Source organism: Anser anser (assembly GCF_964211835.1).
Source record: "Anser anser genome assembly, chromosome: 2".
In the NCBI taxonomy this organism is placed as follows: Eukaryota; Metazoa; Chordata; class Aves; order Anseriformes; family Anatidae; genus Anser; species Anser anser.
The window spans coordinates 124807578-124832799 of record NC_139721.1 but is presented as its reverse complement, the minus strand read 5'-3'; the positions used below and the strand labels follow the sequence as shown (position 1 = coordinate 124832799).

The window sequence follows — 25222 nt, the reverse complement described above, 5'->3', positions numbered from 1 at the left end:
AAAAAAACTTTCTCCATTTCAAGAGGATATTTAGGAAAAAAGCAAAATTACAGCCAAATGCAGAGACTTTGTCTACAAAAGAAAAGACAGTTTAAAAATTTCGATGCCTTTTTCTCTGCCTTTAAAGGGACATAAGAATAACTAATGTCAAATACTTTTTAAAGAACCCTCCCCAGGAAAAAGAAAAAGGAAAAAAAAAAACACATTTTAAAGCCTGTAAAAGGAGGAAAGAGATTAACAGCTAATCCTGCAAACACCCCATGTCAGTAAGACACTGAATGCAGTACGAGAGAGGAAATAATGTCAGAGCTTTCAAGTCCCTAGGATAAAAACAACAAAAAACACAAAACAAACGAACAAAAAAACCTCAGTGGGACAGCAGGTGAGCCAGGGACAACTGTTTAGTGCCAGAGGCCTGCAGCTGCCTCCAGCACCCTGTGGCCGGGCAGCTCACCCGTGGCCTGCTCCAGCCTCACCCACAGCTCCTGCACCCTGAGTAACCCCATCACTTTGATGGGTTTTGTCCCCAGCACCCCTTCCCCGTCCCCCCTTCTACTTGGCTAGGGGCAAAAGTGTAAGAATGAAAAAGCCAACCCTAAAAATCTCTATAACTTGACCCATGTTCTCTGGCTATGACGTTGTGCTGTATGGGTCTCTGCAACGTTCAGGCCCTGAATTTTAGCCTTAGGGATGGTTTAATTACCTAATGTTACTACGCAGCACAGAAGCTGTAACTTAGCTATGAAAATCAAGATGCCGGAATTTTTAAGAGTACTTTAAGAGTCCTTTGCTGCAGAACACCCATAACAGTTAAGGAATTAATTTCTCACATGATTTCTACGTAGATAGCTCACACCCCGGTGGCCCATTAAGGGACATGGTGACAAAGACCAATTGGGCTGCGAAAAGCCTAACAGTGATCCAGAGGTCACGAGTAAAGGCCAGTCCTCCTCTAGATGACATTAGCTTCGACACAAGGATGACCACAGAAGAGGAAACTTGGTTACTTGCTCATGCAGACACTACAAGCACACGTCCTCCAGCGGCTACAGTACTGGCGACCCAAGGGAGATATAAATCCTAACCTGGATCACCCTTTAGCTGGTGTTGTCATTCTGATTTTTCTGCCATTCATCTTAGTTTCACAAATAAGACCTTGATTCAGTCCCAGGTCTGTGAGAGTGTTCACACTTGTAACAACCAAAAGCTGAGTTTGTAAACTCAGAAAATTTAGTTTTGAGAGTTCAGGCTTCAGAAACTAAAGGAAATGCTTCATTGGCATTTAACGTCCTTTTCCAGATCAGTTCCTAAGGTGAACTACAGTCCTCAGTGAAATCCCACAGCATGATTAACGTTCACCGATGTAAAGCACTTCAAGATTTCTAAGTACAAATATTAACCAGCCTAGGACTTTCATTCTTAAGCAGACAAATCTATACTTTTGCCCATTCCAAGAAACATCTGACAACTATTGTTCTACTGTTACCCAGTATTATCCGCTTTTTGATGTGAGGTACTGTGCTTGAAAGACAAAACCATCCACGCAATGCATCCATTGCCTACAGCAAGAAAATATTTCACTGCTAACTTGGTGATTAAACAGAAGTCTTTAGAAAATGATGTATACCGAGGTTAACTGCTCATAAAAGTGGTTTCAACTCCACATTTAATCTTATTTACCTACCTGGTATTGAGCACTATTCTTTCTCCCTTGTCTCCAGATATGTAACTTCCAGGACCCACTTAGGAGGAGTGGTAAAGTTATTGTGATGTTTGTAATTTATGCATTATTAGTTTTAGGCCTGCTTTAAACATGTTTTACCATGCACTGGAATGTGAACACTGTAAAATGTGTTATCCTCCATATTAACTATGCAACATGAATGATGGTGAAAAAAATACCTAAAAATAAGGATACTGAAGAGCTAAGGACCCTGATGCTACTTGAGTAGTTTAAAAATATGGAATAAGATGATGCTTTGCAAATGGCTAATATGCCATAAAACAGCAGTTCTTACGCTGTTACACTTAGTGTATATACTTTATTTTTTCATTAGAGGCCAAGTGTATTTCTGACAAATTTTCTGTAGTAAATTGTAAGCATATTAAAGAAAGTCTTTGAAACGCAGTGCCTGATGCACCTGCCTCTGTAATACTTGCTGTACATTGTTCATAGCAATAGAAACATTTTTAACTACCTCTTGCCATCTTTCTCTTGCTATGTTACTACTGCAATAGCTTTCCCTCCTGTTGGGCTAGTCAGCAAAATATTAAAGAGAATATTCAGAGAAACAAGGAATATATATCTATTATTCAACACATTACAAAAATTATTTTTGGACACCCACATTTCTTGAAAAATTCCTCCAAATATTTTTGCAGCAATCAAGGAAAAAGGTGATGGGCTAAGCTAAGCGGTCTGATGGGCTAAGTCTGAGGAAGTCAGAATTTCAGGACGTAACCGGTCTTTGCAACCCTTCTCCTTGGACATGATGAAACTTTCCCCAGTAAAAACAATGTTCCTCTATATTCTCCTTCTGGACAAGTACCACACTACAGCATCAGTTGCCATAGGAAATAATTTCAGATAACATGCTTTATCACTGTACATTATATATTCTGTATCACTTTCTTGGGCTTCCTTTTCCTACCATATGTAATTTGCACACAAGCATATATGCACACAAAAGAGACAGTGAGATACTGCAGCACAGCTATTACTACTCCCCTGAAGAAAGGATGAGAAAAAAATACTAGAAATGTAATTCTTAAAAGAAAAATGTTTGGCAAAAAGCTTCTTCTACGATACAGCACAGAAAAAGGAGCTCATATACTGGCTCCTCAATAGCCATAATAACATTCTACCATCCCCACACATCTCTGGAATTCAACCTTGCACAGTGGCCTCCTGTAAGACGCTCTATAATATCCATCAGCTTTCACAGAGACCACAGCTCTGTTATACAGACCCCTCTGCAATCACCCATAGCTCTTTCCAAGTGTCAACTAGCGCAGAACGCTTCAGAGCATATTTTCAGCAGTGCAGACTACAGTAACACCTTTCTCAACAGCAATCAAAATCAATCTTTATCTTCACTGAGTGCAATAGGTACTGCAACCTAAAGCTGCTGAATGATACCTCTGCGCTCCCACACGTCTGTCAACCAAAGCAGAGTTTTCTATGACAAGATTATTATTTTTTTGCTGCACCAGACAGAAATCTCTCAGAAGCCAATCAGAAACCATGAAACAAATTTACAACAAAAAATAAGTTATAGCCAAAAGCCTCACTGCCTTCTGTTTCAAACACAAGGAACATTCCTTCAATTCTGCATCATCTAGTATTGACAGATGGAAGCACATACCTACAAAATTGCATTTTTCCCAGAAAAGTGAAAGAGAATTGCCCTATCTAAAAATGCCAGTCATATTAATAAATACCAATAAATATGGTTATATTATTTAAAGCTGTCATATTAATAAATACTGCTGAGGTGGGAAGCACCTTGAGGTTTATTAATATGCGTGGGATGAAAATCTATAGAAAAAACTGCATAAAATAGATATGCACACTGTACTGCAAACAGGATCATCTTTACTACTACAATTGTATTATGAAAATGAAACTTTCATATGCATATATATGTGTGTGTATATAATATATACTAATCAGAGACTTTTTCCTCCCTCAAGTGTTCAAAGTGTTAGTGGTCGTTACCTTCTTTATAAGCGTGAAAACTCTAAAGCATGTATCACTTGGGCAAAACCAGTCTGGATATCAGCATGTACAGATCTCTGCAATTTTTTAGGGGGGGAATACTGAAACACAACGAAAGAAAAGGAGAAGAACCATAACATTTTCTAGCTATTCAATAAGCCATAAATTGAATTCATAAAGTTTTCACAGAATGCATACCTTCATGCTCAAAATTTATAATAAAAACATAATCACAGAAAGGTTTGAAAGCCAAAATACCTTATGAGCATCAGTTCTCACATCTTTTGACTCAGAAGACTTTATCATTTCCATCTATGGGTCTTACAAGAAGACAAACTACTGCTAATGATTTTTTCTTAAAATTATCAAAACTGACCTACAGAAAAAGCTAAGGATAATTTAAAGATCTTATTTTTTGTTTCAGAGGTAGAGAGAAGCAGTGAATTCAGACTTCTAAGAGTCTAAATTCTGAACTGGCCAGTCCTAAAGCTAGTCAGGCATCTGATATGAAGTAGTTCCCATTTGAGAAATATATTTCATCCTTCTACTATCTCAGAGTCCTCTGATCCAACGTTTCAAAACAGGAAAGGACTGATGCAGAGGAATTTGAATGTGGACTTTTCTGTCAGTAATGATCTGTATGTTTCACTGCAGATCCAGAGAACCAGGGACCGCACCTGAAATTGAATGCCCAATTCTAACTGTACTTGGAGAGCAAACAACATGGACTGAAATCAACAATACTGTTTGGGTCCGCAGAATTGATGTAAGTTATTTAACTTGCAAACAAAGCGACATATCATTTCTTTCAAACACTTCCACAATTTTTTAATTATTATTTATGAATGGTAGCAGAGATCCTTGGCAAGTCTGGTTCTAATTATATAAGGCTAGTATCAAAAGCAAAGGAGATGCTCTCTCCAAATTTCTTTAAGAATTATCCTTCCTGAATTTGGAAGGAAGGTTACCAAATGAAAGAAATGGGCAATGCCAGCTGAAAGAACTATTGTTTTCTGGCAGGAAAGGAACTTCACTATGATGTAGGCCCAAAGAGAATTTCGAGAGCCATATCTTTTACTGAAGTGAAATTACAGAGGTTGATAATACTCGTTGAAATGCACTTTAACTGCCTAGATCCATCCTTAAACAAAAAGGCTGTATGAATGCTGACGCATCGCTTCTTCCCACCATTACAGAATCAATGGGCACATACTGTCCAGAGCTGGAATTACAATTTTACCACTATTAAATGATCAGTGCAGAAAAGGAGTGGAGGGATTCTAACATGTTTGGACTCTGAGGTTAAGGTCTGCTCCTATGTCACTTGGAAGTAACCATAACAAAAATACCTTCCAGTGGGACGGAATCAGATGTGTATGCTGCAAACAGAAGTGACTTCTCAAGGAGACAACAGGAAATGAAAGGTGACCTGCTCACAAAAAGATACAAAACTAGCAAAGGAGAGGTGACATCAGCTCAGAGACTAAAGGTGTTTAAATCAGGCCTTAAAAGGCATCACTGCTATGTGTTCGATACCGAATATTTAAGTTTCCAAAGTACGTTTTTTTTTTCCCAGAAAATTCAAGATACCCCTTCAACTTTACCCCTTTTTATACAATTTCCTTTTCTCCCCATATGATCTGACTCTTGCAATGTGAATGAATACGTGTGCAGTGAAGGATTAACACATCACTGATTTTTTTTTCTTGTTTAAGTAATTCTGTGCAAGCAACACAATTTATTGGTATAAAGTAGGATTTATGGTAATATATTTCCTCTTCAAGACATAAATAAGATTCTTAATAGTTTTCTGTAATTCATTTTCATATAGTACCACATTCTCATACATTTACTAGCATAACGCATCTGCTAGAATAGCAATTGCATACCCTGAACACTATTTTAAAAAAACTCTTCAATACTAACAATCTGCTAGAAATATTGTTATCCTTCGTCTTCCAGAATTCATTGTCTACTTCTTGCAGCCTTTTATCTTCCCACTGTATGCGCTAGATTTTACAGAAGAAAAACAAACAACACACAAAACAGAAACTCGCAATGTTTCAAAGAATATGAAACCTATGAAGCTAGAAAAGCAAAATGTTATACTGAAATAATTATCTGAAAATTTACAGAAGGCTACAGGTCTTTATTTTTCAACACTTCTCCTTACTGTATGTTGTATTGCCTTCATTTTCTGAGAAGTTAACTTTTCAGTCTCTGGTGGTGATAATTAGAATGTGATATGCACATATGTCTTTTTTTTTTTTAACATGGACAGAAATTATGTAATTATTCAAATTATATCAGAACTTATATTCAGAAAATTGGTTGTCAGTCAGAAGCATCTTCTTTATAAAATGACAAAACAACTACACTAAGAGCAGATGAATTCTAGCGTGAATATCCACTTAGAAATTCTCTCTTCAGTTAACACATTCTCAACATTTTAGTTTTCGCTCCTGGGCCGCCCTCTGCTAACAGGGCTTAGGAATTTTTCTGCCCATCCCAGAGGAGACAGGAGAACTAAAACAGACTGAAGTAAAGAACGGGATAGATGAGAGAATAAAACACTGGACTGCAATTCCTTTTTAAAATTTTAGCCTCCTAGTAGAGTACTACCACGCAGAAAAAATGTTTTCCATATATCAGATACCATATTCTTTCCATGCACCAGTTACATGAAATACACTCTTCGAGTCTTAAGGTTTGACCCACTCTGTTGCTAGTGCCTTTTTCAGGAACTTTCTTTCAGGAACGCAATGGATATTACAGCACAGGAGAAAAACAGCCATAAGTGCAGGTGGAATTCAGAAGCGCTACCTAAACTAGAAGTTATTTTTCCAGTGCTATCCACGTAGGAGTTGCATAAATGTTCCAAAATACAGAAACAGATATACACATACATATGCACGTATAAAAGTTATTGTCAGTGTATAAGTTACTACTACCCTGAGACTGAAATAATTTATGTAACATCTGTTTTCATATTTTTTCTAATTTTTTCTAATTAACATGCATATTTAACGCATAAATGCTCAGACCACCTATTTTTCTGCTGATTTTGTCCCTTTCGTAAGTCATGTGTTCCTGTGGGGTGCTCACTATAGATGAAGCATTAAATTTGGTTTGAGGAGTATGGGGTGAATAGTAAACAAAATATTTCAGACAGTCCAAAAGAAGAAAGTATGCAATGAAAATAATATTAAAATAGACTTCCCAAAGAAATACCTTTGCTTGAGGATGCATCAAATGTGGAAGAGGAATGGCCCCCCACCCCTCTTCAAGGCATTAAGTCAAGGTTGAGTTTAGCCTCCAAACTTCCAGCATCTCTAATTTCAGCTTGTATATATGAACAGTGAGTAAAACTCTAAGCTGGTGAAAATCAAATTTCAGTGACATAAGATGCCAAAGTGTTTGTTGTTGTTATTTTTTATTAAATTCTTCATTGCCATTGCTTAAAATACTCAATTGATATTAGACAGCACTAAGTACTGAAGTCAACTATATAAGAAACAGACTCCAAACCAGAATAATAAAATAAATGTTATTACACTGTGATTTTTACCCATTACCAAATTGTTGAAATTAACTTAAAAATCTAAAACATGGAGGAGAAAAAGAAGTCAGGGGAGTGGACGGAAACCCTTTACATTTACTGAACTGGGGAGGGAAAACAGCTTATGTTTGTACAATCAAGTTCTCCCTCAGTGGGGTTAAAAGCTGTGAATACGTTTTAGTGCATCTTTCTCCTACAATCTTATTCCCTCCCTTTTTGTACATATCAGAAATGTTCACCAGTTGAGCATTGTTTTTTTTTTGTTCGTTTGCTTTGTTTTGTTTTTTTTTTTTTTAAGTAATAATACTGTTATTTCAATGATGAAATGGAGAACTGTTGCTACAGAACTCAAAGGATGAGCAAGAAAAGTACACGACATTCTTCTCTGTATATATATTCTACATAAATGCTGGTTTTGCTGTATGTCATCAATGCCCACATGAGCTTCAAATCTGTAATGCAATGCAAAACAAAGTAAGATGTAGGGAAGGAAATGGGAGCATACTACAGTTCCCGTACTTCTGACAGATCTTTTCTGTTTTGCTATCCATGGCAGAAGTCTACTCGTCTTTACAGATGGCATGGCTTCCTTGTCCAAACCTAAAAAGACCTGGTTTCTTGGGTCCGAAAGTCTCTCATGCCTAATGTTCATATATTCCTGAGCTCCTCGCAATTTAGCCATTAGGAAGAGACATGTTCTTAAACTGCCACCTCAACAGCAAGCAGAAGACATGATCAATGCCTATTACTGTTACCGTTAGCTATCTTATCTCAGCACCTTCCCTACAGATTTCATGAGATGTGAAGTTAGAAAGGCATCTACATTCCCAACACAGTCACCATACGCCATTAAATAGCAGGTGATCTAACAAGGAGCCCTGAAAGATGGGGCATCTCCCACCTTTAACCAACCTGTTCTTTAACTGATGTGAATGACATCACTTTTCAGAATAACTGAAAACAAACTGCAGCAAGCATTTTACCTTTCTTCTCTTTAGCCCTTTACAACCTCAGACACTTAACATATTTTAAAATAGTAACATTTTAAATTTCTATGAAAGAGAACAATCTGTCTTTATGGCCTCCAAATCATAGCTGGAGATGTTAAATTTATTTTAAACAGTCTTAAAAATAATCAGCCACAAGCTGAAACAGGAATCCTCTCAGAATATGCTGTAATAAAAATTAGGCATACGAACTCTATATCTGAATAGCAATTTGCCACATTTTAATATCACAACTAAAAGTGCACCTGATGAATATATAAATACTGAAATTTCAAGATTACAATTACTACAGTTGGGGTGGACTTCAATGAAACTTAAACTTGGTTCTTTGCCAGTATTTACAAGGAAGAGCTTAGCAGCATACTTTCTGTGAGCAAGGTGGATACAATGCAGCCAAATTCTCTGATATAATCTTACTTCTTCAGCATTCTGCTGACATCCTCCATACCATGCATGAATGTATTCTGAAGCTCTTCTGAGCTTGCTAGGCATCTCCCTATACTTTTGCATGCTTTTACGCATAAAGGATGTTGCTAGTTGCTATCTTAAAAAAGCAAACTTTTAAAAAGCATAAGCCAGTGTTTCACAGCAATTAACATCCTTCTTGTGCTGGCCACCCCATACCTGGATGCAGCACTCCAGGTGGGACCTCACAAGAGCGGAGCAGAGAGGGACAATCCCCTCCCTCCACCTGCTGGCCACTCCTCTGTTGATGCAGCCCAGGATGCAGTTGGCCTTCTGGGCTGCAAGCGCTCACTGCTCGCATATGTCAGCTTTTTGTCCACCAGAACCCCCAAGTCCTTCTCTGCAGGGCTGCTCTCCATGAGTTTTTCTCCCAGTCTGTGCTCATGTCTGGATTTGCCCTGACCCAGGTGCAGCACCTTGCATTTGGACTGGTTGAACCTCATTAGGTTCACATGGGCCCACTCCTCAAGCTTGTCCAGCCATATATTGAGGAGGTATATATTAAGGAGGTATATATAAGGTATATACCTTATATATTAAGAAGGTATGTATTCAGGAGGCATCATTATGGTCACCATCAATGAAAATATGAAGACTAAGTCTGAAGCATTACAGTTTTTGTCACTTGCTAGAGAACAGAGGGAAACCTGTTATGCAGAATAGCATATGGCATGTACTCTTTTTCAGGGAAGAACCAGGAGCAGAAGATGGCACTATATGACATGGCTTAATGTTGAGTAAAAGGAACTTCTAACTGCTTCCATTTAAGCTATACAATAGATTTTGTATTCATAAAAAAGTATCATTAGCAACCTGTACCATTCATGTTACTAATAAATTCCCAACTAAAATTTCATTAGATTTGAAAAGTTATGAATTACTCTTCTGTTACCATGAAAGCATTCTAACTCTTGCAGGTGAGCCAACACTCATGCATCCCTTTGTGCTCATCATTAATACCAATCTGCAAGTTAAATAAAAAGGTACACTGAAGACAGCTTCCTAGGAACTCCGCTGACATTTCCCTTTGCCAGCTCTAACAGCTCAGAGACTCACACTCAAAAAATCTGAAATGGAAGTGATTCAAAGTGAGTTAGGATGTTGCTAATCAGAGAGGATGGAGTCAACCTGAAGTCCTTAAATTTGTGGCTGCAGTGTAACATTTCTTGAACATGATTTTGTTGATAGGCACTTCTGACTTTCCTTCAGCTCTCTGTAGTGCATAACAGCAATCTGACCACTACATCCCTCAGGTAAAAGCACTGGGATATCCCTTGCGTAAACTAATATAGCAACATTTTAGAAGCACAATTTTCATCAACAGGGATTCAAGTCTAAACTAACAATTTATATCCTATTAAGAAATTTCTAACTATGAATTTGACTCAATTTTGTCTGTCAGTTACATTTATAACACTCAGGTTAGAGATGTGAGGATAACAGCACATTAAAAAAATCTTTGGGTTTGGTGGTGCTAGCATTGTCTGCAAGCTCAACAAACCACTGCACTCATTTACTAGTAAAGAAAGCCTTTGTAACCAACATGGAAAGGTAGTAAAAACTGCCCCAAAAGTTTTTTCTATGAAAATAAGGTTACATGCTAACAAACAGAATCACAGAATCACAGAATCGTCTAGGTTGGAAGAGACCTCCAAGATCATCTAGTCCAACCTCTGACCTAACACTAACAAGTCCTCCACTAAACCATATCACTAAGGGCTACATCTAAACGTGTTTTAAAGACCTCCAGGGATGGCGACTCAACCACCTCCCTGGGCAGCCCATTCCAATGCCTAACAACCCTTTCAGTAAAGAAGTTCTTCCTAACATCCAACCTAAACCTCCCCTGGCACAACTTTAGCCCATTCCCCCTCGTCCTGTCACCAGGCACGTGGGAGAAGAGACCAACCCCCACCTCTCTACAGCCTCCTTTAAGGTACCTGTAGAGAGCGATGAGGTCTCCCCTGAGCCTCCTCTTCTCCAGGCTGAACAAGCCCAGCTCCCTCAGCCGCTCCTCGTAAGACTTGTTCTCCAGACCCCTCACCAGCTTCGTTGCCCTTCTCTGGAGTCTCTCGAGCACCTCCATGTCCTTCTTGTAGCGAGGGGCCCAAAACTGGACACAGTACTCGAGGTGCGGCCTCACCAGAGCCGAGTACAGGGGCACAATCACTTCCCTAGCCCTGCTGGGCACACTGCTTCTTATGCAGGCCAGGATGCTGTTGGCCTTCTTGGCCACCTGAGCACACTGCTGGCTCATATTCAGCCGACTATCAACCAGTACTCCCAGGTCCTTCTCCGCCAGGCAGCTTTCCAGCCACTCATCTCCCAGCCTGTAGCGCTGCTTGGGGTTGTTACGCCCCAGATGCAGGACCCGGCACTTAGCCTTGTTGAACTTCATGCAGTTGACAACCGTACGACCAATCTATAAAACATTTTGAGCATATGAGCACCCAAAATACCTGTAAAGTGAAATTAAGTTTCCAAAGCATATCAGTTGTATGAGTGCATATCAAGATTCAAGAGTATCAGGTTAAAAAGCACTAAGCTACTGTAATTATATTCTCTTTATTAACAAAGAGCTATCATCCCATCTTTTTTACCACCTCTTCATGCAAAGATTGAAGCTGTGCACCACAGAGCAATTACAGAAACAAACATCACATCCATCTTTCAAACTATGTATTATGCTTCATCAAGACTTGACTTGACTTTTGGTCACTGTGCAATTGGTGTGTATTAGGTTTGCAAATGGATACGTGAAAGCCGTGCATTTAATAACGAATGCATGACTGGTTGGCCAGGGAATCAGAGAGATTCATCAGTGTAAAGATATGAGAGCCTGCCGTGATAAACTTTGTATATTGACACCTCTTGAAATGTCTTTAGCATCTGTTTATCTCACCACTTGTTTGAAGTAGTCCTACATGTACAAATAAAAGGGAGCCCCAAACAAAATGTCTACTTTCCAACTACAGACTGGACACGTCTGATAAAGTTACTAAGACCAGTACAGGAAAAAAATGCTTCACCCTCTTTAAAGACTGCCTTCATTCCTTTCTGCCGTCTCTCCATGCTCACGTAAATTTCTTATGGACTCTAAAAGAATGGTGACAAACATATTTGGCCTCCCCATTCTCAGGCACCTTAAGGCCTGCTTGTAGTAACCTCATACAGCTTTCTTTTCCCTAGGAGCAACAGCTCTTCCTGCTGTGGACAGTAAGCATGCCATAAGCATCACAATCTTTCTGGTGCCCCCAAATCCTTTATCACAACCAGGGCAGGCTCGAGGTTTCTCAGCCTTCCTCAGCAAACCAGAATCCCACTGGATATAAGAGACGTAAGATTTACCTTCTTAAGTAACCAGCGGATGAAACTGTACAATGTAAGAGCCACTTCAATAAACCAAACCAGAAACTGATCACAAAGAGGCCCCTATCTGACAGAGACAGGGAACAGTTTGCAGTTTTGAATGTTCAGCCCTTTCAGTTGTGAGGGGTTGTACGTGGATCATAAAATCGATACAGGACCCAAGGCAGAGGAGAAGGAGAAAGTGACACTGACTTTGTGTGATGCCATATTCATACAGAAAGGATGGCCCACACTCAGCATCCTATTGTCAGGCAGCGGACGGATCAACTACTCGTTACTGTCACAATGTTTTGCTTTGCCAATGTTCACTTTTCAAAATTAATTCAAAAAATTAATGCTTCTGATATACTATATATGTTCAACCTTAACTCAGTTGATGGAAGTTTGTTTTCTACCCGCTGTATTCTCAAAGCACATCCAGAAAGAACTAAGAAAAATCTGAATATAAATGAGAATGACCAATCCAGCATTTAAGTAAAAATGGATGAACGTGGCCATCTCAATCATAAGGCCATTCAGAATAATACCACTGTCAGTTTGTTCAAAGCCTCTGAAGTGCCTATCAAAACAAGTAAGACGTGTAAGCTGCTAGGGGATCCACTTTAAATAAACACAATTTTAAAATATTAAACAAGTATTAATGCAGATGAAATCAGAACAAAACATTTCAACTTTGTCAAACACGAGTAACATCTTTCATAGCATTTTTGAAGTTATCTATCTACATTCCAATTTATTAAAACTTCTTGTGCACCAGAAGAAGACAGATTTCAAGGCAGAACTGCATAAAGGCAGGCTGCAGGCGTCCAAGTCCCTGAAAGGCACGATGATGTTGCAGTTGGAAAGACAAACATATTCTAACAAGTCACGTGCATCATCATCTTAAAAGACTGTCCAGAGGTTTCTTTACTACCAGGCCTGCCTTTGACCTTCACAATATGACATAAATACTTCTGCTCTTCTACTTTCTCCACCATGACCCTCAGATGAGACTATTTCCCTTTTCTTGTTCTTCCTGTCTTGGTAAATACTCTGCATTGTATGAGGGGAACTAATTCAGCCCAGCCTCTCGGTGAGCAGAATTACGTATGTTTATATTGAGAGGCTGCATTGTTAAGCTGCAGGTCCCCAAAAAGCATATACAAAGCTAGCATCTTTACAATGATTTACTGAAAGCAGCAGCTCGTTTTAATAAAACCATCCCAAAACATAAAATTGATTGAACCAACTGCTGTGCAGGGCATACACAACAGCTGATCAAAATCATTCAAGATTTTTATTCCTATAGAATATCTCCAGAGCTTGTAGAGTTTTCCCCACTTTATTACTTCAGTTCTGATACACAACTCACTTAGGCAAGCAGAAAAAATAAGGCTGGCTGGTACTTGATCTGATATTTTTAACCAGAAACTTAGATAAATTCAAAATAATCTCAAATCCAAATGAAAATAAAAGTCAAATACACTTGATAATCATCAGTAGTTTTCATAAGGTAAAGACCATTATTTTCCCATTTATCACCCTTCAAATGATATAGTATGCTTTGACTAATTGTATTCCAAAGAAGTTCCAAAACATATCATAGAGATTACTCTAAAGGCCACAACATTTCTTCCATTTCAAAAAAATAATTTAATGGATAGATTTATAATAGCATTTTAATATAAAAAAGAACATTGTGTTTTAAAAAGGCAGAAAAAGATGAAACTTCTTCCAATGAAAAAAGATATAATTGCTAACTTTACTTTCCTTATACAAAATATCACTGATAAGAGTTTATCTATTTTGTTGAGCCTAACAAGTAGCTCACCTTTTCAGAGTGTGCTACATGAAGCTTTGTTTGCCTTTTATATAGTAAAGTAATTTTATGGTATTGTGTCACAATGAAGGACAAAGATAAGCCAACTGTTTAGATTCCTCTTCTTTATGTTGTGGCTTTGATCACTAACAATGCTGTGTGAACAGCCAACAGAAGGCTGACATTTCATAAAATATGCAGTGATAAAAACTAATACTGTAGCATCTGGGAGCGATATATAAAATGCAGAAATACACCTAATAACTGTGATCTTAAATTACAAGTTACTAAAAGCAAAATAAGCAGCGTATCTAAAAGAAATAGCAAGATTAAGGCAGGATTTCTGTGCTTCTACTCCTAAAAATAAATTTAGAAGAATTAATCTAAGTTATGCTATCCATTATTCTTAACAATTCCTCTGGTTCCCTTGGATCTTAAAAGCAGCCTTGTAGTAGAGTGCTTTTTTGCCGTATCATTAGGTATCAGCAAAAGCTAAACACATTATAAGCCTTCTTTGTGCTGTATTAATGCTCTAATGCTTTGTGAAATCCCCTTTATTGTCTCTTTTAAAATATCAATCACGCAAAATACATATAAAACCCAGTGACTAACTCTTTGCTGGTGTGGGAAAACCTGAAGCTCTGCCCTGACCAAAATAAGTAAAAAAAAAAACAAAAACAAAAACAAACAAACAAAAACTTTCAATAAGGTGCATATATTAAGTACATCTCAGAGTATAAATTTCATTATTTTTGTTTATTTAAGAACAGGTCACATAAAACGGAGGATTGCATCCTAGAAAGCAGTGAATCCCTAAAGAACTTAGAAGTCACAGTAAATAAACCAACTGCTCCTATATTGCTGTAGCTAGGAAGTTAAAGACAATCCCTGGGTGCATTACAGGGAAATATATGGTAGTATTAAGGAAATTATCTGCACATATGGCATTAGTGGAATACCATATCCTGGCATAGTATCTTCAATTTAAAAGAAAGTTGAAATTAAAAGGGCCTAAAAGGACTTAAAAGAGCTACTATCAGGAAAACCTCTTCATGTGTGGGAGAGAGATATTTAAGATCAATATATTTCGTCTATTTATGATAAGATTAAAGATGGCTCAATTGTGATCTACAACTTACTACATGTGGAAAAGATGTGATAGTCAATAACTTTAATTGTGTCCTATTATCCTTTTCTATGCTTGATTACTGAAATACAAAATTGGATAAATTTAGTCTAGGAACACAATATCTTAATTATTACATCAGGTTAGCTAGGGGCATAATGCATATCCTTTTGTATCATAAATATCAAGCTCAAACTGAAGTAATGATTTTGATTTAAAAAAAAAAGAATTAAATCTTTACCTTGTATTATGGCAAAGATGGAACCGCTATATAATCAAAATGATCTCTCCTGTACTGGAAGCAGTTTAATATTTAAGAAGCTGCAACACACAATTAGCTTTAAAAGACAGTTTTACAAACCAACTTTGTTCTCATTTGCAATTCCACAGGTCACATGCTTTTCTCCAATTACTCAATATGAAAAAGTTGCTTGATCTAATGTAATAATAATTTTAGAAAAAGGTGCAAGCATACTATCTTTCTTTATGAGAATACATCATCTAGAAACAAGGAAACAGTGACCTACGTGAAACAACAGGTACGCCAGCCACTGGTCATCCACAGGTCTATGGAACGGCAATCTGAAGCTGAAACAATTGAACAAAAAACAAACATAAATGAATTGTCCCAGTTAATCTGAATATAATGGTGCAAGACCTGCTTATGACACAATAGAAAGGGCAGGACTTCGTCAGCATAGCTGAGATCAAGAAAAATACCTGAAGACCGAATCTTACTAAGGAAAACAAACACAGCTTTTTAGTACTAGGACCTCATTTTGTAACGGAAGAAAAGGAATTATGCATCAGGTGAAAAAGAATGCAAAAGAAAATCCATATTTGGTGCCTGAAGAACTGTGAAGCATATTTTCTGTCTGAAAAACCCATAACAGTTTAAGTACGTGGGAGGCAATTGTCCTTGTGCTTATAATTAGAGTTTGAATTTAGGGATTTCACTGCTTAATGCACACCCACCCGCCTGTTATTCTTACCATGGTTTTTTATGTCACTTAATGGAGATGAATACTCTTTTCCCACCTCATATTTACATCAAGGCTATTTAATTTTTTTAGGCTGCTATAATAGGTTAAACGGCAGTCTCAACATCACTCTTCATCTCCCACTGGACAACGAATGGCATTATAAGACTGAGAATAGATGAAGGCATATTTACATTCATAATGTTCTTGACTATAACATTTATGTAAATTATGATTTTACATTTGCAAATACTATAATTCTCAGTTTCAATGAATACTTTACTACTCTTTCATCATTAACTTCCTATGTATATTACATGGAGAGAAAACACCAATGAAAAATAAAGAAACTAAGCGCTGTGATCAGAGAGCTGCACATCTTCTGTAAAAGGAAAAAATGCTTTATTTCTAAATCGATCTTGCCCTTGTATAGGCAGGGAGTTGGACTATACCTCACTGTTCATCGGGAGTGGAGAAATCACGCAGAGGTTGCTTAAATTTTAACCCAAATTTTTTCCCCATCTGTATAAATCTTATTTTTTCTATTCATTGATGAAATGCCATGGAAACACTATGTTAATTACAGGACTGCATCTAGAGTTTGGGAGCATGTTTACAGATGTTACACAAGAATGAAAAACTCTGAAATATCAATTTTCATTAGCTAAGCTATTGCTCCACCAAATGGATGGAATGACATTTAAAGATCCTCAGAGTGCAAAATAAACTTTTCAGTTAAAAGAAAATATTCAACTCTCAAACCTACCTTAGCACATACAAATTTACACACAGACACTGTATATTTATATGCACTTTGCCTCAATTTTTCTATCATAGTCAGCTAAATATTTCCTTCAGTCTTATAACTTATGTCTCTGACCCTAAAAACACTTTCAGAATGAAAAACTGTCAAGTGAAATTGGTCCAAATATTCTTATTTGAAACTAGTAACTTTTTTTGTGTTTTGATAAGAGCTCAGTGTGACATTTTTAGAACGTAAATGCAAATATATGTAATGAAGCAGCTCTCAGACTACCAGAGTCTCAGATATGTGTATCATTTCTGAAGAGGTGATTCCCTGATAACCTTAGGACCACTACACGAATGAAGAAATGTTACTCATCTTAAGGAAGCTAAATTGGGAACCTGCGACTAGTTAAGTCGGTCTTGTGTATGTAAATCTGCTGCTTATGTCTGTCATTCTCCAAGTTACTCAATGTGTAATCATTAGAAGACTTAACTTGAAATGCAAGCACTGAATACATTCAAACAGAAACTCTTTAACGTTAAAAGAACAGTGACTTCTCTGGTCACCTTACCCCTGCACCACGTATTAAAAACAAATCTAAAAGGCTTTCAAGTTTATTTTGTAGTTTGGCAAATGGAGAATGTGTTGACTCAGATGATGAGTCAAACCAAACCTCCTGTCCTATTTAGTATCTCTTCCCTTTACACAGCTGAACTTGCACCAGTTTATTTACTATGTAAAGTATTAAATGTCCTATGATTCCGCTGAATGCCTGATAAAAGAGAAGCCAGCAAAGGTGTCACTGCTACAGTTATGTGAATTATGGCTTCCAAACAGGAATTCATTTGTCCTCAGCACCCTACAAACACTGTGAAAAGGGACAGCCATTCTGTGGGTTTTTAACAGTAAAACCAACAGGGAAGTTAGAGAGACCTTTCCAAACTTACAGAGTTTGTACTGGAAACAGTCAAAACATTTAATACCATTCTCTGCACGTATGCTGCAGGGGAAATACAGAGAACTTATGCTAGCCTCAACATTAATTGCAAAAAACTAAAATAGTCACAAGAAATAAGATGCTGTAAAACACTTCAGTACTGCCAAATTCTTGTATGCATCTTTTACCATGATTCTTCCAAGAACCCCACACAAAGATTCTTTGATGTTTTAGGCTCTTGCATTTTAAGTGTGCTCACTAATAATACATTCGAGAAGGCAGTACATCACGAGTAGTATGAGGAAAGTTACAAAATTACACAGTCAAATTTTCTTTTCAAAGAAACTAGGTGTACATAGCGTATCTCTGCAAAGTAAAAATAAAATAATGTCATGAACTAAGAAACTTGTTGAATATTAGAATCTTCTTTTTGATATAAGACATGATAGAAGATGAACTGTTTCACATTGTTTTTTGGAATAAGAAAAAGGGGTTGTATGGGAATGTTTTTATATTTTTGCTAGACTATTACATATCTTTGCTAAAAGCTAAACATTGAAGTAAAAAAAAAAAAAAGCATGATTGTTTCCCCCCAAAGTGCAAATCCATGCAACTTTCATACCTATAGTTTTCATGTCCCCCAAAAATCTGTAATTCATTCAACAGTTACACTTCATTGATGAAAGTAATGAAAAAAACATTTTCACACTGAGAAAAGTCAGTTACAGCATGACAATTCAGAAAAGTACCATTGTATTTGCTTCCCAAGACTCAGTCTAAAGGACCAACAGCAAACTAAGTACAATCTGTGCTTTCAAAAGCAATGCGTAATTAAGGTTTCCCTACCATTTACTGAGGGAAAAAATACTATTGCTTCTGGATTTTATATTCATTAAAATCATTTTACTGTCAGATGGTATGAGCATCTCCAAGCAAGAGTGTCTTGATCTACTTCTTCTTGTTACGTTTCATGGGAAGAATACACTCATCTAAAAAGGTAAGCATTTTCTTCCCTTTCTCCCCTCCATACTCTCTTCCCTCCACCAAATAAGGTTATTGTGATAATGACAACGTTTTCTTTGCTCCGGCTTGGATCCCACTACAGAGTATATTTCTTGGATTTTAAAAATAATGTAGATTAATGTCAAAAGGCAAAATTTGAATTAGAGTGATTCATGCAGTAGGTCTACAACTTCCATACAAAGGAAGAGAAATAAACTGAGAAAGAAATAACATTGAGAAAGGCTTCAAAAGCAGATGGAAAACTTCTAATTCTCCTTTTAAAAGTTTAAGTCAGTAGAGCCACTGTTTTCAAAGAAAGTGTTTAATATGAAGTCATATTAAGAATTAAGAATTTGTCCTAGTAGCAAACTTAGTAGCACAGTATTTAATGGGGAGGAGGAAAGGGGAAAGAGAGTGACAAGAACAGCCATGAACAAGTCCTTTCCCCCTCAAGAGATGTGGCAGCCAATTTTCTACAACTTTTTTCCTTAAAACTTTATTTGAATTACCACAACTTTGAACCCTTGGCTCTGTCCAAGGACAGCTTAGGCTTCAGAGCCACAGTGCCCAAAATGAGGCAAAGGGAGCAAGCCTGCTAAGAGGCAGGGGCAAGGGAGATGCAGCAAAGATTGCTGACCTAAGAACAATGTGAAGCCTTCCTGATTTCATCAAGTGAGGACCAGCTACATAAAGCTGACAAATCCTGGCGTAATACCAAGAGAGAAGGATGTCTGAAGAGCAAGTATGGGCTGGAAACACAAAGCAGTCTTACCCCTTGCTGGGACTATCTAACAGCTCCAGAAATAAAGCTATAGGAGCTACTATCAGTGATGTGTTAGTAACATGTACATGTTCCTCACATGCGCTCTTGTGAGGAATTGCTATAACAATCCCGGACCTGTTTTTCACTCTTTAAAGCTGCATATCCTGCAAGTTCTGTCTGATACATATGAGAAAATACAGTCCTTAGCATACAGATATCTCTCTATATATCCACTATCTGCAATACAGCCATAAATTAATCACAACAATAGGTGCATGGACCACCCATGCTGTAGGAAGAGCAACAAAAACACCTGCAGAAAATGTCCTTTTTTTTTTTTTTAAGGCTTAAAATGGTCTGTTTGTACAGATGTGTGATGACCTCTATGAGCTGCCTAACAGTGTAACAAATGGGTAATTTAGTTGCTCCACAAACCACAGATTACTGTAGTATTTAAGAAGAGATGCCATCTGTAACATGATTGCAAGTCGCCAGATAGTGCTTTTAAGGCTGGTGTACAAGTTGTTTATTGAACTTAAAGGAAGTAACTGACAAGTTATAGAAAAAATATATGTAAGATGCAACCTATTCTAGAGCATGTTAGAAAATATGTAACATCACTTAAAGATTTCTTCCTAGAAGGCACTGACTTTCAATTTATAACCACTTTCTGAAGTATTATTATTTCCTATTTCCTTATTAATTATTTCAATAGTAAAACATGCTTGACCAGGTTCACTATGCTGTCAAGTGAAAAAATTTGAAACAAGAAATTGGGAAGTATTAAGTCAAACACTGATCCTGAAGAAGGCTGGGATAATTTCAAGCAGAGGGAAATATAGGAAAATAAATAACTGGGATTTTTAAGTATTCTATCTTCAGAGAAATTACTGGTCTTAAATATAGGTTTAACAACATAGGAATAATAAACAAAACATATGAAGCGTGTATTATCACTTTCCCACCAAAGAAATCTTACCAAGATTTAATTCAAGATCTGAAAAATCTATAGCATTACCAGTCTTGAAACAACTGCCAAGCTTACCCTGAAGCACACGAATATATAATTTTAAAGCAGCTATATTAATATCTGAAATATTAGGGATCCTCAAAAACCTCAACTACAATGTTCTTTTCTGAAGTAATATTCATTGCTTTCCTTAATGATATTTCTATTTTCTTACTTTCCTGAGAAGATCTGTAGGAAGAAAAATGGCCAAGGACAGAAGCGATTCACCCTTCAGCAAAAGGGATGGGGAAAGTAAACAGGTGCATTTTGGCAGTCTATTTTAATCATGAAGACAAAGCAGGCAATTTCATTTTTCTTTCTTCCCTGCTCATCTGCACTCAGCAGCCAACAAGAAGCAGCAGATCTATTGATTACATGCATGGGTAAGTAAAATCAAGAGATAAAATGGAAGGTAGAGCAGCAGCTACCGCTTTGAGTTTGCGTCTCCACTATCAAGACTTCCCTGTAGCCTGGTCTACTACTGAACAAGCGTAATAGCTACTTTGCAAATGAAAGATATCTGGCAGGTTACATGGAAACCACTGCTGCCTGAAGCTAAGTCTTCTTCACTGGTCTGAACATTGCCTCTAACACATTGAGTGAGAGAGGAGGGAAGCATTTCAGCACTGAATTTGGCTCACTCCGAACTCACCATGGGGTAGAAGCCAACTTTGCTGAAAGACTTACTGCCTAAAAGAAAGATTTCCCAGGCTTGTTCATGAGCATACAAATCTTGCTCTATATTAAATGTACATTTAGCTAACCAGAATAGTCAAATGTTGCTATAGCAATTTTCAATAAAAATTTTAACTAGTTTTTGAAAGACACATGTTCTCTAGTAATAGGAAAAAGGCTATTTTTGTTAGTTTCTCTAAAGAAAGAAAGAAGCCATTCCCAAAATTATGCACATCAGTACAATGAGTTCATTATAATTATTTACTACAGCATTATCATGTCATTTTTGAATTTTATAAAGTTGGATGGAATGAAAACTGTTCTTGATATAACCTATAATAAGCAATATAAACACTTGAAAATGTTGAAACCATATATCCAGACTTGCATACAGAAACAGTAAACTACCAAAATCACCAGTCTTTACTTCTCAATTCTTTTTGACAGTTCCAAAATTCAGGCACACATCCAGAAGAACTTTCTGCCCCACGTCTGGTCAGTAAAGAAATTGAGGTTAACCTTTAATTTTTAATGTCACCTGCAGCCAGTGACTGCTTTTTCTAATGCAAGTGACAGATAAACAGAAAAACACTCCCAAGATGATACACAAAGCACCACACACCATAAGTGCATTTTTATTTTTATACCAACTCAATTTCTCAAATGGATAACCAATGTTCCTACTAATTTACATTAAGAATTGAGTGAGGCATGAAAATAGTTCTGATGCATAGACTCTATTTCTTTAATGTACTGCACAGTGTTCTGTACTGTACTGCAACACCAGAAAAAAACTAACTACACTTGAAAGGTACAGAAACTGTACATACAAAACCACAAGCACATACATCTCTTACAAAATCACTTCAGATAGGGTTTTAAATTATCCAGATCAGCATGAAGGAAAACAACTAATTAAAGTCACTGACGGAAGTTGGTAAAAGCAAAAAAATGTTCCTATTGAGTTTCCTGACCTTTAATCTGTTGAACTCAAGTTTTTCTGTAGATCAATACCAGTACACTAAATCTACATTGCCAGCATTTCAACTTTCTAATTCCTTTACACAATTCAGTAGTAACACTCTAACATTTGCAAGGCAGTTCCAAACTAAATGGGAAATATGGCAAATTGAGGTAATATAATCTAGATATTTAAGGCAAAATTGGCAAGTCTTTAACAGCAAACACTGTATCACCACTAAATGAGACCATGCTGTTAATGTAAAAAGTTTGAATTAGATAGTGAATTGCTCCTCCAGGTCAGGACTGAGAATATATTATGGGAGAAGGTGAAGAAAGGCTCCCACTTAAGCTATGTTTCACCAGTTCCATGGAAAGCAGACTTCAATACAGTTACCCATTGCCTTCAAAACCACATACTACAGAGTATTTTCAATTGTCTTCTAAAATTTAGTGTGGTAAATTGGGGGAAAAAGCACCTATGCTTGTAAAATAAAAGTCAGTTTACAGAAAGGGTATTTAAAATAATTTTAGAACAACTACAGGAAACATCACAAACACCATCTTTGTAAGTGCTAAAAATGTAACTGACATTAATGAAAATGAGGCAAAATTAGTAGTTTTTTTTTAAAGATAAACAAATTAACTCACATATTTGGCAGATGTTCAAACCCAAACAAGACAGTTGTCCTTAAAATGATATTCTCCCCACCTTCAGCAGTCAGTAGTATTGGGATAAAGATAAAGGCCAGCAATTAGCACAAACAAGGGAGCTGGAGTAGCAGCCCTGGCACCACTCTTCTGAACTTGACTTCTGGATGGAGAATAAAGATGCTTGATGAAAAAATGCCCCAAATATTAAATTCTTAGTTTGACTTAAATTAAGGCATTGCATTTCTTACGGAAATATCCATGTAACAAAAAAAGTCTGGTGACTGAAACTAATTTTTTTTCCCCAAAGTCGAATAAGTATTTCACACAATCATGTAGCAGAATAGAGAGAAATAACATGTAAAATAATGCCAAGTGGTTCAATTTATTTTTAATAAGATAATAACGGTAGAGAGAGTACTATGTAGACTCAAAAGACAATTGCTGAAGTTTTACTATCTGGAAAACAATTCCAGGGTCTACCAACCCTACTGGATGGGGCTTTGGGCAACCTGGTCTAGTGGGAGGTGTCTCTGCCCATGGCAGAGGGGTTGGAATTAGAGTCCCTTCCAACCCAGCCCAGTCTGTGATTCTATCATTATGAAGACAACTTCAGTATTCAACCTGAAGTTTTATTTTATATCAACTTTCAATTCTTGGCTATTTCTTAGCATTATTTTCAATTCTTCCTTTTCTGACTGAAATTAAAAACATGTACTTTACAAATTTCAGTAACTTGATAGTTAAGGGTACTTTCAAGAAAGTAGTTAATTCATTATTAATAGAGAAAAAAATATCATACAGTGTTTAATAGCACACTACAGATGGTTTTAAAGACACTAAGAATGTTCAAAGCTTTGTTTCTAAAAAATTTAACAGATGAAACTCCGTTAAATTCCATTCGGAGCACTGGAAGAGGCTGCCCAGGGAGGTTGTGGAGTCTCCTCTGGAGATATTCAAGGCCCGTCTGGACGCCTACCTGGGCAGCCTGCTCTAAGGAACCTGCTTTGGCAAGGGGGTTAGACCCAAAGATCTTTGAGGTCCCTTCCAACCCCTACAATTCTGTGGTTCTGCGATCAACTGATCAGGGTCTTTATCTGAGATACTTAAGTCTATACACATAACAATGGGACACTCTGATATTTTAAAATAAATTTCCTATTAAAATATGGAAAGTTAACTGTATTGAATTGGAAACAGTATCTTTCCTTTTTGAGAAGTTGGTACCTTACCCTATTTCTACAATGTTTGAACATCTGAGAACACAACTATCCAGGCACCTTTTAAAAATAAAAAGTCCTAGGAGGCACCTACGTCATAGAAGTACCCAAATAGCTTAGTAATCTGTTGTCAACACAGATTAAACTGTGTTTAGAAATAAACCATGAAAACTTTGCTCGCTTTGAAGGAATCAAGCTGGGGACTTCTTTTTAAAAATTTAAATTAAATTCACTTGTCTACACGAGTATATTATGCAGTTCCCACTAAATAATGTCAGTTTCTTACTTAGATTATCATCCTAGTGTAATATACGAGCATATAGATATATTTTTTATTCTAGAGTATACTTTGAGTTATTAAGCCTGGCATTAAATTTTCTAACAAGATGTAATATATCTAATTCAAGAGGGCTTAGAGTATTCCTGTATTACTTATTAATATGTTAAGTGAATGTTTGGACAATTGAATTCAACTAGGTTTCGTAACTAAAACATGTGACAAAATACAATTTTCAGATTACATAGTCCATTTGTCATAACTACTGCTCATTTTAATTTCTATAGGTGTTAACAAATTAAGCAAAAAAAGCAGCACTGACTAAATACAGAGCAGTAGAGAACTCGGAACTTAAAAGCAACTATCGGCATATGGCCATTAGCAAAGTATCCCTGCTGTTCTACTTCCCCAGTCCTTTCTTTTTTGCTTTTTATACCACCTTCCTGCCTTTACACCTTAAAAGAAGCTGAAGCCTACAAATAAAGAACTGTGCATATGCATACTTCCTTGCTACAGTGAGACCACAGTCTGGTACCGAAGTAATAATGAATAATAACCGAAATATTGCCTCAGATATCACAGCAAATCAGTTGCAGCTGGATCCAATCAGTGACCGGTATGCTTAGGAAGATCAATATATTGAATATATTAATCTCGTAAATTCTTACTGAAACCACTAAAACATCCCCAGCTGACAGCTTAAATAATGTTTACGTAGCAAAGGAAATACAAAATATTACTCTACATAAGTTTTGAAAACAGAGGTGGTGCCAACGTATTTCAACCGAGTGCAGCTCAATGGTTTTCACACTGCTGTAATACTAGTTTAAAAGAAGTTACACTGCAGAACAGTCTCCATCTCCGTGCTGATGTTGAGTTTCAATGAGTAGAATTAGAGTTTGGAGAATGAGAAAAGCATGTTTCCATTTAAATATTTGGACTAGCTTAAACCAAGAGA

General features: G+C 36.9%; 1 protein-coding gene across 6 annotated transcripts in view; it reads right to left on the bottom strand.

Annotated features, from left to right (window-relative positions):
* Positions 1-25222, bottom strand: part of TBC1D5 (TBC1 domain family member 5) — a 320497-nt gene that overhangs the window by 231073 nt on the left and 64202 nt on the right. For 4 of the 6 annotated variants that reach the window (XM_083824305.1, XM_083824308.1, XM_083824310.1 and 1 more), the window contains one exon: positions 15570-15630. The exons of 1 other annotated variant lie outside the window; for it this stretch is intronic. The gene's annotated coding sequence lies outside the window, so the exon portion shown is untranslated. Of the gene's footprint in view, positions 1-15569; positions 15631-22767; positions 22931-25222 lie in introns of all 6 variants that reach the window. One more of the 6 variants, XM_083824307.1, reaches the window with a different exon arrangement.